The sequence below is a fragment of the Lolium rigidum genome, chromosome 7 (assembly GCF_022539505.1).
Source record: "Lolium rigidum isolate FL_2022 chromosome 7, APGP_CSIRO_Lrig_0.1, whole genome shotgun sequence".
NCBI classification, from domain to species: Eukaryota; Viridiplantae; Streptophyta; class Magnoliopsida; order Poales; family Poaceae; genus Lolium; species Lolium rigidum.
This window is the reverse complement of record NC_061514.1, coordinates 240690458-240705893: the sequence shown is the minus strand read 5'-3', so window position 1 is coordinate 240705893 and position 15436 is coordinate 240690458. Positions and strand designations below refer to the sequence as shown.

At 52.9% G+C, this 15436-nt stretch overlaps 18 non-coding genes and 6 pseudogenes across 18 annotated transcripts; all 24 read left to right on the top strand.

The window, feature by feature from the left end:
- The first annotated feature begins 7028 nt into the window (after positions 1-7028).
- On the top strand, positions 7029-7147 carry LOC124679813. The gene has a single exon (XR_006995252.1). It is a non-coding gene; the product is annotated as a 5S ribosomal RNA (ribosomal RNA).
- Positions 7148-7335: 188 nt separating this feature from the next.
- LOC124679594 lies at positions 7336-7454 on the top strand. The gene has a single exon (XR_006995067.1). It is a non-coding gene; the product is annotated as a 5S ribosomal RNA (ribosomal RNA).
- Positions 7455-7641: 187 nt separating this feature from the next.
- Positions 7642-7760, top strand: LOC124679608. The gene has a single exon (XR_006995080.1). It is a non-coding gene; the product is annotated as a 5S ribosomal RNA (ribosomal RNA).
- Positions 7761-7937: 177 nt separating this feature from the next.
- On the top strand, positions 7938-8058 carry LOC124679642. The gene has a single exon (XR_006995113.1). It is a non-coding gene; the product is annotated as a 5S ribosomal RNA (ribosomal RNA).
- Positions 8059-8246: 188 nt separating this feature from the next.
- On the top strand, positions 8247-8365 carry LOC124679662. The gene has a single exon (XR_006995131.1). It is a non-coding gene; the product is annotated as a 5S ribosomal RNA (ribosomal RNA).
- Positions 8366-8553: 188 nt separating this feature from the next.
- Positions 8554-8672, top strand: LOC124679593. Its single transcript, XR_006995066.1, has one exon. It is a non-coding gene; the product is annotated as a 5S ribosomal RNA (ribosomal RNA).
- Positions 8673-8859: 187 nt separating this feature from the next.
- Positions 8860-8978, top strand: LOC124679592. The gene has a single exon (XR_006995065.1). It is a non-coding gene; the product is annotated as a 5S ribosomal RNA (ribosomal RNA).
- Positions 8979-9165: 187 nt separating this feature from the next.
- On the top strand, positions 9166-9285 carry LOC124679732. The gene has a single exon (XR_006995196.1). It is a non-coding gene; the product is annotated as a 5S ribosomal RNA (ribosomal RNA).
- Positions 9286-9473: 188 nt separating this feature from the next.
- On the top strand, positions 9474-9594 carry LOC124679768. The gene has a single exon (XR_006995229.1). It is a non-coding gene; the product is annotated as a 5S ribosomal RNA (ribosomal RNA).
- Positions 9595-9781: 187 nt separating this feature from the next.
- LOC124679780 lies at positions 9782-9900 on the top strand. The gene has a single exon (XR_006995239.1). It is a non-coding gene; the product is annotated as a 5S ribosomal RNA (ribosomal RNA).
- A 187-nt stretch (positions 9901-10087) lies between these two features.
- On the top strand, positions 10088-10206 carry LOC124679700. The gene has a single exon (XR_006995166.1). It is a non-coding gene; the product is annotated as a 5S ribosomal RNA (ribosomal RNA).
- Positions 10207-10390: 184 nt separating this feature from the next.
- On the top strand, positions 10391-10510 carry LOC124679769. The gene has a single exon (XR_006995230.1). It is a non-coding gene; the product is annotated as a 5S ribosomal RNA (ribosomal RNA).
- Positions 10511-10695: 185 nt separating this feature from the next.
- Positions 10696-10812, top strand: LOC124679803 (annotated as a pseudogene).
- A 185-nt stretch (positions 10813-10997) lies between these two features.
- LOC124679805 lies at positions 10998-11113 on the top strand (annotated as a pseudogene).
- A 181-nt stretch (positions 11114-11294) lies between these two features.
- LOC124679819 lies at positions 11295-11410 on the top strand (annotated as a pseudogene).
- A 183-nt stretch (positions 11411-11593) lies between these two features.
- Positions 11594-11712, top strand: LOC124679653. The gene has a single exon (XR_006995123.1). It is a non-coding gene; the product is annotated as a 5S ribosomal RNA (ribosomal RNA).
- A 190-nt stretch (positions 11713-11902) lies between these two features.
- Positions 11903-12021, top strand: LOC124679547. The gene has a single exon (XR_006995023.1). It is a non-coding gene; the product is annotated as a 5S ribosomal RNA (ribosomal RNA).
- A 184-nt stretch (positions 12022-12205) lies between these two features.
- LOC124679811 lies at positions 12206-12322 on the top strand (annotated as a pseudogene).
- Positions 12323-12809: 487 nt separating this feature from the next.
- LOC124679786 lies at positions 12810-12927 on the top strand. Its single transcript, XR_006995245.1, has one exon. It is a non-coding gene; the product is annotated as a 5S ribosomal RNA (ribosomal RNA).
- Positions 12928-13113: 186 nt separating this feature from the next.
- LOC124679814 lies at positions 13114-13230 on the top strand (annotated as a pseudogene).
- Positions 13231-14319: 1089 nt separating this feature from the next.
- LOC124679802 lies at positions 14320-14437 on the top strand (annotated as a pseudogene).
- A 186-nt stretch (positions 14438-14623) lies between these two features.
- Positions 14624-14739, top strand: LOC124679784. The gene has a single exon (XR_006995243.1). It is a non-coding gene; the product is annotated as a 5S ribosomal RNA (ribosomal RNA).
- Positions 14740-14917: 178 nt separating this feature from the next.
- On the top strand, positions 14918-15035 carry LOC124679697. The gene has a single exon (XR_006995163.1). It is a non-coding gene; the product is annotated as a 5S ribosomal RNA (ribosomal RNA).
- A 187-nt stretch (positions 15036-15222) lies between these two features.
- Positions 15223-15342, top strand: LOC124679773. Its single transcript, XR_006995234.1, has one exon. It is a non-coding gene; the product is annotated as a 5S ribosomal RNA (ribosomal RNA).
- The last annotated feature ends 94 nt before the right edge of the window (positions 15343-15436 follow it).

Here is a 15436-nt window from a genome sequence, read left to right as displayed (position 1 = left end):
GAGAGTAGTACTAGGATGGGTGACCTCCTGGGAAGTCCTCGTGTTGCATCCCTCCTTTTGCGTCACGCGGCAACATTCATGGTGAAGTTAGGGCGATATTTTTTTGCGGGCACTCGTGCTCGGCTATAGGTGATGGGAAACGGCGGTGGGGATGGGAAAGCGGGATGTGCATGGTACAAAATAGGGGAGAGAAGGTGTTGTGGGTATACTTTATGGGTATATCAACGGCATGGCCTAGATCCGGCAAGCTCGGGTGGCCCATAGATGGTGGTGAGGCATGTGGCCCATCGGGCGGCCCAGTTGCTGTAGATCCTGAAGGATGAAGTCCAGCCCAGGAACAGGAAGCCGGATCTCTACCGACCTACGAAGGAGGCCGGATCCGTGACGGTCCATGAAGTATCCGGATCCAGCACGTACTTGGAGGAAGGCGGATCCTTGACGTACACGGCAAGACATTGTACCGTAGTTAGGCAACTTGTATTCCGGCTAGGACTCTCCATGTAAACCCTAGATCCGTGCGCCTTTATAAGCTGGATCCCGGGAGCCCTAGAGGCACAACCACAACTCATTGTAACAACGCGAAAGCGCCCAGATAATTCCAGACAAGCAGCAGTAGGCCCTGTCATCGTGCGGGTGTTCCGAAGCCGGGTAACTCGCGTACCACCGTCCCGATGTGCACTCCGCCCTATGGCCCCTACTTCTTCTCCCCTCGTGAGGATCCCTCCCGGGAGGTACCGTCGATAAGGCAACGACGAGCTTGGCGCCCACCGTGGGGCATGCGGCGTCTGGAGGCCGGAACCGGGAGGGTTCCGCCATGGGAAGCTACGATGACACCATCGCCGTGGGGCGTGTCCTTTACGCCGGAAGTCTGCCTATCGTCCCTCCGGATGAGTGCTGGATTCCGGCTAAAACCGACCCCGTCAAGCTCTCCATCGTCCCAGTTGGCGGCATACACATCTTCATCGGGGAAACCGTCGATTCCGACGGAAACCCACTGGTAAGTAGCGCTGACGCGACCGCCGCTGAGAAGGACGCAGTCGCGAAGATCCGATCTGAGACGCAGGAACTTCCTAGCGAAGATTCCGTTTACCCCATTCTTCCTGGTATACGGATCCGAAGCCGTGATTCCCTCCGACATCATCCACGATTCACCGCGAGTTTCCGCCTATAATGAAGAAACGATCGACGAGGCCGGACAGACTATCTCGTGGACCTGATCGAAGAAGCTCGGAATTTAGCTGACCAGCCGCTCCGCCATCTACCGACAGAGCTCCGACGCTATCACGGTCGCCGAGTCCGGAATCGCTCGTTCATGGCCGGAGACCTGGTTCTCCGCCTTCGCCGGGTGAAAGATCACAAGTTGCAATCTCCATGGGAAGGACCCTTCGTCGTTAGCAAAGTGCTTCACAACGGATCGTACTACCTTGTTGATTTCCGAGAGCCGAGGGACAGACACCGCTAATTGGCGCCGGAAACGCAAGCGTGAGGATCCGGATGATATCTACGACGAGACAGATCGCCTTTGGAACATTGCACAGCTACGTCCTTTCCACACTTAGCATAGAATTGCATACCTTGTAACAATATTACACATGATCAATGAAATAAAGCTTTTGGTTCACTCTATGAGTCATTTACCTCCTTTACTTGTTCATTTTTAGATCGTGTATGTTTTCCGGACTAAAACCGCGGAGTCTGGATATTTCCGCCTAGGCGTGTATGAAAGTTGTGATTTTAAAAATCGTCCCTCGGGACGTAAGCTTAAGTTTTTGATTAAATTGTTATCCGTTGCGAACTCGTGGATTCCTAGTAGCGATTTCCGGCACCTATGCTTGGGGGCTTGTTTCCGCGGTTATTGACGGATTACCATTGGGTTTCGTCGCCGGCCAGCGAGCATTTCCGGCTAGGGTCTTCCGGCTCGCGGAAGGTCAAGCGAGCAAGCCGGAAAACAACGACATCGACACTTGCTTTTCAACATAAAACGAAACATGCAGAATAATATTAAAGGATAGCGAGATAAGTTGTTTCCGCCCATGCATAATTGTTTCGTCCCTAGCTACTTAAGAATTTAAAGTCTTATTACAAACCCTCTCTGGGGCCAAAATGATGCATTGTTTTTCTGCAGGACTAAGTTTTTACTTCTCCTTAACCGGAGAAGTTTCCACATTGGCATCAGCTCCTCCGGCAGCAGTTGGAGCTTCCTTCTCCGCGTCTTTGGCAGGCGAAGAAACATCTTCATCTTCTTCCGCTCCAGTTGCAGCCGGAGAAGCAGCGCCACCTTGGTTCTTTGAGCTCGTCCAAGTATATTGGCTTCCGGATTGGGAAGGCCTGGCTTCCGCTTCGAGATCCTTTGAAAGTTCAGCTTCGAGAGGCTCGTCAGCAGGAAGAACCACCTTCTCATAAAATTCATCGTGGCGGATCCTCCGGGCGATGCGTGTATCATAGCTGCTAACCGCGTCAAGCAGTGCATTGACATCAACTTCCGGAGGAACGCCAGAAGTCACCCGGTCTAGGTCCAAACTCGGATTATGCGCTAAGCACATAGCCAAGGACATGGCAGCTGCGCCCCGTGCCGAAGAAGATTGCAGATCCACAACCAGCTCCGGAAGCAAATCCATCCTCTTGATGAGCTTACGCACTTCGCAGGTTCGGCTCTTCTTGATGTTGAGGTTGTGACAGATTTTCCTGGAGGCGGAGATGAGATCCTTGCAGTCTTCTCCGGCTAGCTGTAACAGATCATCGCGCGGGAACTGGCTCCGACGCTCCTCGTCATATCCAAGCGGATCTGGAAAATACAAGTTTTGTTAAAAACAGCAAGTTCCACGTCTGCTGCCATATGAGTTTCGAGGACGTACCCATGACGTCGGAATTGAGCAAGTCCCAGCAGCTCTCCGCTGTCTTCATATATTTGCGAAGACCTCCAATTTCTTTTGTCGCTTCCGGATGATGTCGCCGTCGATCCGTCTTTTCAGCTCAAACTCACCAGTTTTGCGAGCAAGCTCCGAGTTCTTCTCAGAAATTTTTTGTTCTGCCTCTGCGAGCTTTGCTTCAAGATCTTTCTGTGAAGTACGTAGAGATTCTAACTCGGAGGAAGCCGCAGCGAGAGAAGAGGAGGCACCTGCTCATAGTTACATAAAGCGTCAAGCTCGGAAAAATGCGGAACAACCCACAATCGTCAGTAATCGGAAACCAACCTTGGGCTTCTGACAGTTGTTTCTTCAATTCCGCATTCTCTGCTTGGAAGCGCTGGATTTTCTCCGCCTGGCTGATGGTCACACGACGTTGCAGCGCAATGTTTTTGTGCAACTCGTAGTGCAAGGCCTTTTGCTCCTGCAAACACAGCCAGAAACGGAGTAAGCTCCGCCATCACGGTTTAAGTCTTTCTAAAAGCACGCTGGAAATTTTTTCCGCCATCATGCTTGGGGGCTGCCACGACTTTTAAAATTTCCTTTTCAGTTTAAGTTCTCTAAAAGTATTCAGACGCTAACTAATAAAGTTTCCGCCTAAATACTTGGGGGCTACTGGGGAGTTACCTTTTGCTTGCAAACAAGCTTGTCGAAGAACTGGCCAATGTTTTTCTTGGCGTCCTGGATCTCCGACGTTTCAACGTCCGGTTTGCCCTGTGCGTTGTTCAAGCATGGCATTGAGCAGATCTTGCTCCAGCTCCCATTTCTCTTCCTCCGTTAGTTTGTTAAAAAACTTTGTGGCGTAGGCTTTTGGGGTGGAGGTAAGGTCAGCCGGATCTCCAAAGTTCTTGGGAAAAACGACCATATCGCCTGTGGTGGCTTCAGCTTTGCCGGAGGAGATTTCTTCTGCTTCCCCTTGGCTTCGTCCTTAAAATTCATCATTGATTGGACCCTTGCCGCCGGAATCATCTCCGCCCGCTCTGTCGCTGCTAACCGGAATTACTTCCGGCTGAGTGGGAGCGGCAGGAGCTGGAGACTGATCCGCGGGAGGAGGAGAAGGCTGCAGGGGGGCTTGTGGAGCGCTCGGCGGAGTTGGCGTCAAAGGACCAACGGCGGGAGACTTCTTCTGCATATACTTAGTGATAGGCTCCTGAACGTTGGTCCGCGTGGTGGTTGGGTTCGGATTCCCGTGAGCAAGTAAAAAGGAAAATAAGCATAACACAGCTCGCCAATATAGATAACGCACATTACTCGGAAATTTACGTAGCACCGAATGCAGGGCGTGAAGGTTTCCCCTGCCGTTGAGAGCATCTTCGAGCGTTGGCGTTCCGCCTTCCTGGAATCAAGCGGAGGTGGTTCAACCACTCGGGTTTCTTGGCGAAGCCTCGCCGCTGCCTCCAGCCGTCGGAGCCGGAGACTTTGGCGCGGGAACGCTTTGTAGGTCGAGGAGCAGCCTTTCGAGGTGCTTGTTCCTCTTCCTCTTCAGGGTCCTCCGGATCCTCTTCCGCCGAGTCACCGCTAACGGGAACTCGGAGTATGGCGCGCAGGTTTTCCTCCGCCAAAGAGTCAAGCTGCGAAAAGAGTGAGCGGAACAAGTTAAACACTTAGAAAATTGTGAAAGGATAAAGGAATGCGAAGGTATAAGCGCTTACCGGAGGACATTTATCGTGTGTGTTGATATCCTTGACCAGTTCCGGGACCTGTTGGCCTCTAGGGATCTTCACCAATGTTTTGAACCTCCTCTTGAGGGAATCAACCGGAAGATCGTGGCGGGTGACTCGGAGGAGATCGTCAGCCCCAGTGTGCGCGCACATCAGACGTGCGTTGTAGCGCAAAGGTTGGATCCTCCGCGTGAACCAGCTGAGGGTGAGCTGGGCTCCGGTTAGTCCTTCATGAACTAACCAGAAAATCCTCCGCGCGGCCTTCTCCAATATGGGTGTATGGGCAAGTGTGGGGATGAAGCTCCAACTCGCCAATTCTTCCGGAGGCGTGTTGCTGAAGGGTGGGAGTCCGTCGTGGACGCCTAGAACTGGCGCGTTCTTCACATAAAACCATCCGGCGTTCCAATACCGGACGGATTTGTGGGAGTCGTGAGGAGGATACATCCGACTAGATCGAAGCATGAATGTCATACTTCCGTAGTTGAGCATGGCCTTGTCTTTCGTCTCCTTCTTCACGCGGAAAAAGAATTGCCATAGTTTGATGTCGGGACGAATTCCGAGATGCCCCTCGCAAAGGGTTGCGAAGTTTGAGAGCTGAAGGTAGGAGTTGGGGCAGATGTTGTGGGGCTGAAGCCCGTACGTGTCGAGGACGGAAAGGAAGAATTCCGAGCAGGGGAGCGATAATCCGCGCTCAACCCACGCCTTTGTCATGACACGCTCATCCGCGTCGGGCTTGGGGACGTCGGAGTCGCGCGTGAAACTCCAATGTCCGGAGATCATGCCCTCATTTTGGAGTTCCCGGAGCTCCGCGTCCGTTGTTTCGCAGGGGCCACCATTGACCCCGCACCCCTTCACGGCTCCGGGCCTTGGAAGCTTTTTTGTTTTCCACTTCTTGTACCTTGGCTGCCATTCTAGCTTGGCCTTGCAGTTCTTCTTCGAGCTCTTGGGCTGTTGGGATCCGGCCTAGTAAAGTACTAGAAGAGGCGGAGAATGGTTGAGCAAGTCTAACGTCGGAAACATATGGTGGCAGATACGCAATGGTATCCGGGCAAATCGGTTCCACGACGATCGGGATCCGGGTTACTCGAGAACTACCAAGACAGCTGGGGAGAACCGTGAGGCATGCTTCCGATTGCACCCATGCGAGCTAAGTTGAGTAACCGGAAAATCTACACTACAGCTACTTCTTCTTCTACAAGTCCGGTGCACGTACCGACGATGGCGCGACGGTCCGGCGAAGTTCCGGCGAAGTGGAGGTCGACAAACTGGCGGTTTTGAGCCTCCGATGACCACGAATCGGCGGCGGAGTTGATTTCTTGGTCAACCGTACCGATCTTGGTTGGAGGAGAGGCTTGAGGCAGTGGTGCGTGAAGCTCCCGCGTGGAGGGCTCGCCGGAGTTGAGATCTGTCGGGCGGCACGGCGCGAGGAAGAAGATGAAGTGGTGAGATGCGGTGAAAGAATGAAGAGTTACCGAGCCGCGGGGTATTTATAGGCCACGCGCGGAGATTCGGGATTCGGATCCGACGGTGGAAACGGAACGGTCGCACCGTTGGATGGCTAACACGTGTCTTAGGTCAAATACGGTAAAACGACGTGGAGGTAACTTAACCATGCGCTCCCAAAATTTCCGGCTAAAAGATTTGCATCTGCGAAAATTTAGCGCGGGAAAAAAGGAGGTTGTGCGCGGGAAAAGCGGAATCTCCGCTGCGATACCTAATCTGAAGACGAAGGAGTTCCGAGTGAATGAACCCGGAATCAAGTAGAAGTTTTTGAAGCTCTTCAAGATTCTCTTCGGATCCGAGCTGAATGAAGCCGGAGGAATGATGAATCTCGGAGAACTTCGGGGGCTACTGTTGTGGGTATACTTTATGGGTCTATCAACGGCATGGCCTAGATCCGGCAAGCCCGGGTGGCCCATAGATGGTGGTGAGGCATGTGGCCCATCGGGCGGCCCAGTTGTTGTAGATCCAGAAGGATGAAGTCCAGCCCAGAAACAGGAAGCCGGATCTCTACCGACCTACGAAGAAGGCCGGATCCGTGACGGCCCATGAAGTATCCGGATCCAGCACGTACTTGGAGGAAGGCGTATCCTTGACGTACACGGCAAGACATTGTACCGTAGTTAGGCAACTTGTATTCCGGCTAGGACTCTCCATGTAAACCCTAGATCCGTGCGCCTTTATAAGCCGGATCCCGGAGCCCTAGAGGCACAACCACAACTCATTGTAACAACGCGAAAGCGCCCGGATAATTCCGGACATAGCAGCGAGTAGGCCCTGTCATCGTGCAGGTGTTCCGAAGCTGGGTAACTCGCGTACCACCGTCCCGTGTGCACTCCGCCCTATGGCCCCTACTTCTTCTCCCCCTCGTGAGGATCCCTCCTGGGAGGTACCGTCGATTAGGCAACGACAGAAGGAGCGGGAGGGGCAAGCATAAGGGAAAATGAGTGCAGAACATGTCGGATGCGATCATACCAGCACTAAAGCACCGGATCCCATCAGAACTCCGAAGTTAAGCGTGCTTGGGCGAGAGTAGTACTAGGATGGGTGACCTCCTGGGAAGTCCTCGTGTTGCATTCCTCCTTTTTGCGTAACGCGGCAACATTCATGGTGAAGTTAGGGCGATATTTTTTTGCGGGCACTCGTGCTCGGCTATAGGTGATGGGAAACGGCGGCGGGGATGGGAAAGCGGGATGTGCATGGTACAAAATAGGGGAGAGAAGGAGCGGGAGGGGCAAGCATAAGGGAAAATGAGTGCAGAACATGTCGGATGCGATCATACCAGCACTAAAGCACCGGATCCCATCAGAACTCCGAAGTTTAGCGTGCTTGGGCGAGAGTAGTACTAGGATGGGTGACCTCCTGGGAAGTCCTCGTGTTGCATCCCTCCTTTTTGCGTCACGCGGCAACATTCATGGTGAAGTTAGGGCGATATTTTTTGCGGGCACTCGTGCTCGGCTATAGGTGATGGGAAACGGCGGTGGGGATGGGAAAGCGGGATGTGCATGGTACAAAATAGGGGAAAGAAGGAGCGGGAGGGGCAAGCATAAGGGAAAATGAGTGCGGAACATGTCGGATGCGATCATACCAGCACTAAAGCACCGGATCCCATCAGAACTCCGAAGTTTAGCGTGCTTGGGCGAGAGTAGTACTAGGATGGGTGACCTCATGGGAAGTCCTCGTGTTGCATCCCTCCTTTTTGCGTCACGCGGCAACATTCATGGTGAAGTTAGGGCGATATTTTTTTGCGGGCACTCGTGCTCGGCTATAGGTGATGGGTGGGGATGGGAAAGCGGGATGTGCATGGTACAAAATAGGGGGAGAAGGAGCGGAGGGGCAAGCATAAGGGAAAATGAGTGCAGAACATGTCGGATGCGATCATACCAGAGCACTAAAGCACCGGATCCCATCAGAACTCCGAAGTTAAGCGTGCTTGGGCGAGAGTAGTACTAGGATGGGTGACCTCTTGGGAAGTCCTCGTGTTGCATCCCTCCTTTTTGCGTCACGCGGCAACATTCATGGTGAAGTTAGGGCGATATTTTTTTGCGGGCACTCGTGCTCGGCTATAGGTGATGGGAAACGGCGGTGGGGATGGGAAAGCGGGATGTGCATGGTACAAAATAGGGGAGAGAAGGAGCGGGAGGGGCAAGCATAAGGGAAAATGAGTGCAGAACATGTCGGATGCGATCGTACCAGCACTAAAGCACCGGATCCCATCAGAACTCCGAAGTTTAGCGTGCTTGGGCGAGAGTAGTACTAGGATGGGTGACCTCCTGGGAAGTCCTCGTGTTGCATCCCTCCTTTTTGCGTAACGCGGCAACATTCATGGTGAAGTTAGGGCGATATTTTTTTGCGGGCACTCGTGCTCGGCTATAGGTGATGGGAAACGGCGGTGGGGATGGGAAAGCGGGATGTGCATGGTACAAAATAGGGGAGAGAAGGAGCGGGAGGGGCAAGCATAAGGGAAAATGAGTGCAGAACATGTCGGATGCGATCATACCAGCACTAAAGCACCGGATCCCATCAGAACTCCGAAGTTTAGCGTGCTTGGGCGAGAGTAGTACTAGGATGGGTGACCTCCTGGGAAGTCCTCGTGTTGCATCCCTCCTTTTTGCGTAACGCGGCAACATTCATGGTGAAGTTAGGGCGATATTTTTTTGCGGCACTCGTGCTCGGCTATAGGTGATGGGAAACGGCGGTGGGGATGGGAAAGCGGGATGTGCATGGTACAAAATAGGGGAGAGAAGGAGCTGGAGGGGCAAGCATAAGGGAAAATGAGTGCAGAACATGTCGGATGCGATCATACCAGCACTAAAGCACCGGATCCCATCAGAACTCCGAAGTTTAGCGTGCTTGGGCGAGAGTAGTACTAGGATGGGTGACCTCCTGGGAAGTCCTCGTGTTGCATCCCTCCTTTTAGCGTAACGCGGCAACATTCATGGTGAAGTTAGGGCGATATTTTTTTGCGGCACTCGTGCTCGGCTATAGGTGATGGGAAACGGCGGTGGGGATGGGAAAGCGGGATGTGCATGGTACAAAATAGGGGAGAGAAGGAGCGGGAGGGGCAAGCATAAGGGAAAATGAGTGCAGAACATGTCGGATGCGATCATACCAGCGACTAAAGTACCGGATCCCATCAGAACTCCGAAGTTTAGCGTGCTTGGGCGAGAGTAGTACTAGGATGGGTGACCTCCTGGGAAGTCCTCGTGTTGCATCCCTCCCTTTTGCGTCACGCGGCAACATTCATGGTGAAGTTAGGGCGATATTTTTTTGCGGGCACTCGTGCTCGGCTATAGGTGATGGGAAACGGCGGTGGGGATGGGAAAGCGGGATGTGCATGGTACAAAATAGGGGAGAGAAGGAGCGGGAGGGGCAAGCATAAGGGAAAATGAGTGCGTAACATGTCGGATGCGATCATACCAAAGCACTAAAGCACCGGATCCCATCGTAACTCCGAAGTTTAGCGTGCTTGGGCGAGAGTAGTACTAGGATGGGTGACCTCCTGGGAAGTCCTCGTGTTGCATCCCTCCTTTTTGCGTCACGCGGCAATATTCATGGTGAAGTTAGGGCGATATTTTTTTGCGGGCACTCGTGCTCGGCTATAGGTGATGGGAAACGGCGCGGGGATGGGAAAGCGGGATGTGCATGGTACAAAATAGGGGAGAGAAGGAGCGGGAGGGGCAAGCATAAGGGAAAATGAGTGCGTAACATGTCTGATGCGATCATACCGAAGACTAAAGCACCGGATCCCATCGAACTCCGAAGTTAAGCGTGCTTGGGCGAGAGTAGTACTAGGATGGGTGACCTCCCGGGAAGTCCTCGTGTTGCATCCCTCCTTTTGCGTCACGCGGCAACATTCATGGTGAAGTTAGGGCGATATTTTTTTGCGGGCACTCGTGCTCGGCTATAGGTGATGGGAAATGGCGGTGGGGATGGGAAAGCTGGATGTGCATGGTACAAAATAGGGGAGAGAAGGAGCGGGAGGGGCAAGCATAAGGGAAAATGAGTGCAGAACATGTCGGATGCGATCATACCAGCACTAAAGCACCGGATCGCATCAGAACTCCGAAGTTTAGCGTGCTTGGGCGAGAGTAGTACTAGGATGGGTGACCTCCTAGGAAGTCCTCGTGTTGCATCCCTCCTTTTGCGTAACGCGGCAACATTCATGGTGAAGTTAGGGCGATACTTTTTGCGGCACTCGTGCTCGGCTATAGGTGATGGGAAACGGCGGTGGGGATGGGAAAGCGGGATGTGCATGGTACAAAATAGGGGAGAGAAGGAGCGGAGGGGCAAGCATAAGGGAAAATGAGTGCGTAACATGTCGGATGCGATCATACCGAGCACTAAAGCACCGGATCCCATCGTAACTCCGAAGTTTAGCGTGCTTGGGCGAGAGTAGTACTAGGATGGGTGACCTCCCGGGAAGTCCTCGTGTTGCATCCCTCCTTTTGCGTCACGCGGCAATATTCATGGTGAAGTTAGGCGATATTTTTTTGCGGGCACTCGTGCTCGGCTATAGGTGATGGGAAACGGCGGTGGGGATGGGAAAGCGGGATGTGCATGGTACAAAATAGGGAGAGAAGGAGCGGGAGGGGCAAGCATAAGGGAAAATGAGTGCGTAACATGTCGGATGCGATCATACCAAGACTAAAGCACCGGATCCCATCGTAACTCCGGGTTAAGCGTGCTTGGGCGAGAGTAGTACTAGGATGGGTGACCTCCGGGAAGTCCTTGTGTTGCATCCCTCCTTTTGCGTCACGCGGCAACATTCATGGTGAAGTTAGGGCGATATTTTTTGCCGGCACTCGTGCTCGGCTATAGGTGATGGGAAACGGCGTGGGGATGGGAAAGCGGGATGTGCATGGTAAAAAATAGGGGAGAGAAGGAGCGGGAGGGGCAAGCATAAGGGAAAATGAGTGCGTAACATGTCGGATGCGATCATACCAAGCACTAAAGCACCGGATCGCATCGAACTCCGGTTTAGCGTGCTTGGGCGAGAGTAGTACTAGGATGGGTGACCTCCTGGAAGTCCTCGTGTTGCATCCTCCTTTGCGCCACGCGGCAACGTTCATGGTGAAGTTAGGGCGATATTTTTTGCGGCACTCGTGCTCAGCTATAGGTGATGGGAAACGGCGTGGGGATGGGAAAGCTGGATGTGCATGGTACAAAATAGGGAGAGAAGGAGCGGGAGGGGCAAGCATAAGGGAAAATGAGTGCGTAACATGTCGGATGCGATCATACCAAGACCAAAGCAACCGGATCCCATCGAACTCCGGTTAAGCGTGCTGGGCGTAGAGTAGTACTAGGATGGGTGACCTCCGGGAAGTCCTCGTGTTGCATTCCTCCTTTGCGTAACGCGCAACATGCATGGTGAAGTTAGGGCGTATATTTTTATGGGCACTCGTGCTCTCGCTATAGGTGATGGGAAACGGCGGTGGGGATGGGAAAGCGGGATGTGCATGGTACAAAATAGGGAGAGAAGGAGCGGAGGGGCAAGCATAGGGAAAATGAGTGCAATAACATGTCGGATGCGATCATACCAGCACTAAAGCACCGGATCCCATCAGAACTCCGAAGTTTAGCGTGCTTGGGCGAGAGTAGTACTAGGATGGGTGACCTCCTAGGAAGTCCTCGTGTTGCATCCCTCCTTTTTGCGTCACGCTGCAACATTCATGGTGAAGTTAGGGCGATACTTTTTTTGGGGCACTCGTGCTCGGCTATAGGTGATGGGAAACGGCGGTGTGGGGATGGGAAAGCGGGATGTGCATGGTACAAAATAGGGGAGAGAAGGAGCGGGAGGGGCAAGCATAAGGGAAAATGAGTGCAGAACATGTCTGATGCGATCATACCAGCACTAAAGCACCGGATCCCATCAGAACTCCGAAGTTAAGCGTGCTTGGGCGAGAGTAGTACTAGGATGGGTGACCTCCTGGGAAGTCCTCGTGTTGCATCCCTCCTTTATGCGTCACGCGGCAACATTCATGGTGAAGTTAGGGCGATATTTTTTTACGGCACTCGTGCTCTGCCATAGGTGATGGGAAACGCATGTGGATGGGAAAGCTGGATGTGCATGGTAACAAAATAGGGAGAGAAGGAGCTGGAGGGGCAAGCATAAGGGAAAATGAGTGCGAATATGTCGGATGCTGATCATACCGCAGACTAAAGCACCGGATCCCATCGAACTCCGGTTAAGCGTGCTTGGGCGAGAGTAGTACTAGGATGGGTGACCTCCTGGAAGTCCTCGTGTTGCATCCCTCCTTTTTGCGTCACGCGGCAACATTCATGGTGAAGTTAGGGCGATATTTTTTTGCGGGCACTCGTGCTCTGCTATAGGTGATGGGAAACGGCGGTGGGGATGGGAAAGCTGGGATGTGCATGGTACAAAATAGGGGAGAGAAGGATTAGAGGGAAGCAAGCATAAGGAAAATGAGTGCAGAACATGTTCGATGCGATCATACCAAAGATCTAAAGCACCTGGATCCCATCAACTCCGGTCTAGCGTGCTTGGGCGAGAGTAGTACTAGGATGGGTGACCTCCTGGAAGTCCTCGTGTTGCATCCCTCCTTTTAGCGCCACGCTGCAACATTCATGGTGAAGTTAGGGCGATATTTTTTTGCGGCACTCGTGGCTCCGGCTATAGGTGATGGGAAACGGCAGGGATGGGAAAGCTGGATGCATGGTAAAAATAGGGAGAGAAGGAGCGGAGGGGCAAGCATAAGGGAAACTGAGTGCGTAACATGTCTGATGCGATCATACCAAGCATTAAAGCACCTGATCCCATCGAACTCCGAAGTTAAGCGTGCTTGGGCGAGAGTAGTACTAGGATGGGTGACCTCCTGGAAGTCCTCGTGTTGCATCCCTCCTTTTTGCGGCACGCGGCAACATTCATGGTGAAGTTAGGGCGATATTTTTTTGCGGGCACTCGTGCTCGACTATAGGTGATGGAAACGGCTGTGGGGATGGGAAAGCCGGATGTGCATGGTACAAAATAGGGAGAGAAGGAGCTGGAGGGGCAAGCATAAGGGAAAATGAGTGCAGAATATGTCTGATGCGATCATACCAAAGCACTAAAGCACCGGATCCCATCAACTCCGGGTTAAGCGTGCTTGGGCAGAGTAGTACTAGGATGGGTGACCTCCCGGGAAGTCCTCGTGTTGCATCCCTCCTTTGCGTCACGCTGCAACATTCATGGTGAAGTTAGGGCGATATTTTTTTTGCAGGCACTCGTGCTCGGCTATAGGTGATGGGAAACGGCGGTGGATGGGAAAGCTGGATGTGCATGGTAACAAATAGGAGAGAAGGATGGCGGAGGCAAGCATAAGGGAAAATGAGTGCGTAATATGCGTGATGTGATCATACTCAGCACTAAAGCAACCGGATCCCATCAACTCCGGTTGAGCGTGCGCTTGGGCGTAGAGTAGTACTCAGGATGGTGACCGTCCTCGGGAAGTCTCGGTTGCATCCTCCTTGTTACTGGCCAACATTCATGGTGAAGTTAGGCGATATTTTTTGTGGCACTCGTGCTCGGCTATAGGTGATGGGAAACGCGGTGGGGATGGGAAAGCGGATGCGCATGGTACAAATAGGAGAGAAGGAGCTGGAGGGGCAAGCATAAGGAAAATGAGTGCATAACATGTCGGATGCATCATACTTAAAGACTAGCACCGGATCCCATCGAACTCCGAGTTAGCGTGCTTGGGCTGAGAGTAGTACTAGGATGGGTGACCTCCGGGAAGTCCTCGTGTTGCATCCCTCCTTTTATGCCGTCACGCAGCAACATTCATGGTGAAGTTAGGGCGAATTTTTTTGCGGCGCACCCGTGCTTCGGCTATAGGTGATGGGAAACCGCGCGGGGATGTGTGAAAGCGGGATGTGCATGGTACAAAATAGGGGAGAGAAGGAGCGGAGGGGCAAGCATAAGGGAAAACGAGTGCAGAACATGTCGGATGCGATCATACCGTTGACATAAAGCACCTGGATCCCATCGAACTGCGATGATTAAGCGTGCTTGGGCAGAGTAGTACAAGGATGGGTGACCTCCCGGGAAGTCCTCGTGTTGCATCCTCCTTCTTTGCGTCCGACGGCAACATTCATGGTGAAGGTAGGGCGATATTTTTTTGCGGGCACTCGTGCTCGGCTATAGGTGATGGGAAACCGCGCGGGGATGGGAAAGCGGGATGTGCATGGTACAAAAATAGGGGAGAGAAGGAGCGGGAGGGGCAAGCATAAGGGAAAATGATGCAGAACATGTCGGATGCGATCATACCAAAGACTAAAGCACCGGATCCCATCGTAACTCCGAGTTAAGCGTGCTTGGGCGAGAGTAGTACTAGGATGGGTGACCTCCTGGAAGTCCTCGTGTTGCATCCCTCCTTTTGCGTCACGCGGCAACATTCATGGTGAAGTTAGGGCGATATTTTTAAGTGGCACTCGTGCTCGGCTATAGGTGATGGGAAACGGCGGTGGGGATGGGAAAGCGGGATGTGCATGGTACAAAATAGGGGAGAGAAGGAGCGGGAGGGGCAAGCATAAGGGAAAATGAGTGCAGAACATGTCGGATGCGATCATACCAACACTAAAGCACCGGATCCCATCGAACTCCGAGTTAAGCGTGCTTGGGCGAGAGTAGTACTAGGATGGGTGACCTCCGGGAAGTCCTCGTGTTGCATCCCTCCTTTTGCGTCACGCGGCAACATTCATGGTGAAGTTAGGGCGATATTTTTTTGCGGGCACTCGTGCTCGGCTATAGGTGATGGGTGGGGATGGGAAAGCGGGATGTGCATGGTACAAAATAGGGGAGAGAAGGAGCGGGAGGGGCAAGCATAAGGGAAAATGAGTGCAGAACATGTCGGATGCGATCATACCAGCACTAAAGCACCGGATCCCATCAGAACTCCAAGTTAAGCGTGCTTGGGCGAGAGTAGTACTAGGATGGGTGACCTCCTGGGAAGTCCTCGTGTTGCATCCCTCCTTTTTGCGTCACGCGGCAACATTCATGGTGAAGTTAGGCGATATTTTTTTGCGGGCACTCGTGCTCGGCTATAGGTGATGGGAAACGGCGGTGGGGATGGGAAAGCGGGATGTGCATGGTACAAAATAGGGAGAGAAGGAGCGGGAGGGGCAAGCATAAGGGAAAATGAGTGCAGTAACATGTCGGATGCGATCATACCGAAGACTAAAGCACCGGATCCCATCGTAACTCCGAAGTTAAGCGTGCTTGGGCGAGAGTAGTACTAGGATGGGTGACCTCCTGGGAAGTCCTCGTGTTGCATCCCTCCTTTTTGCGTCACGCGGCAACATTCAGTGGTGAAGTTAGGGCGATATTTTTTTGCGGGCACTCGTGCTCGGCTATAGGTGATGGGAAACGGC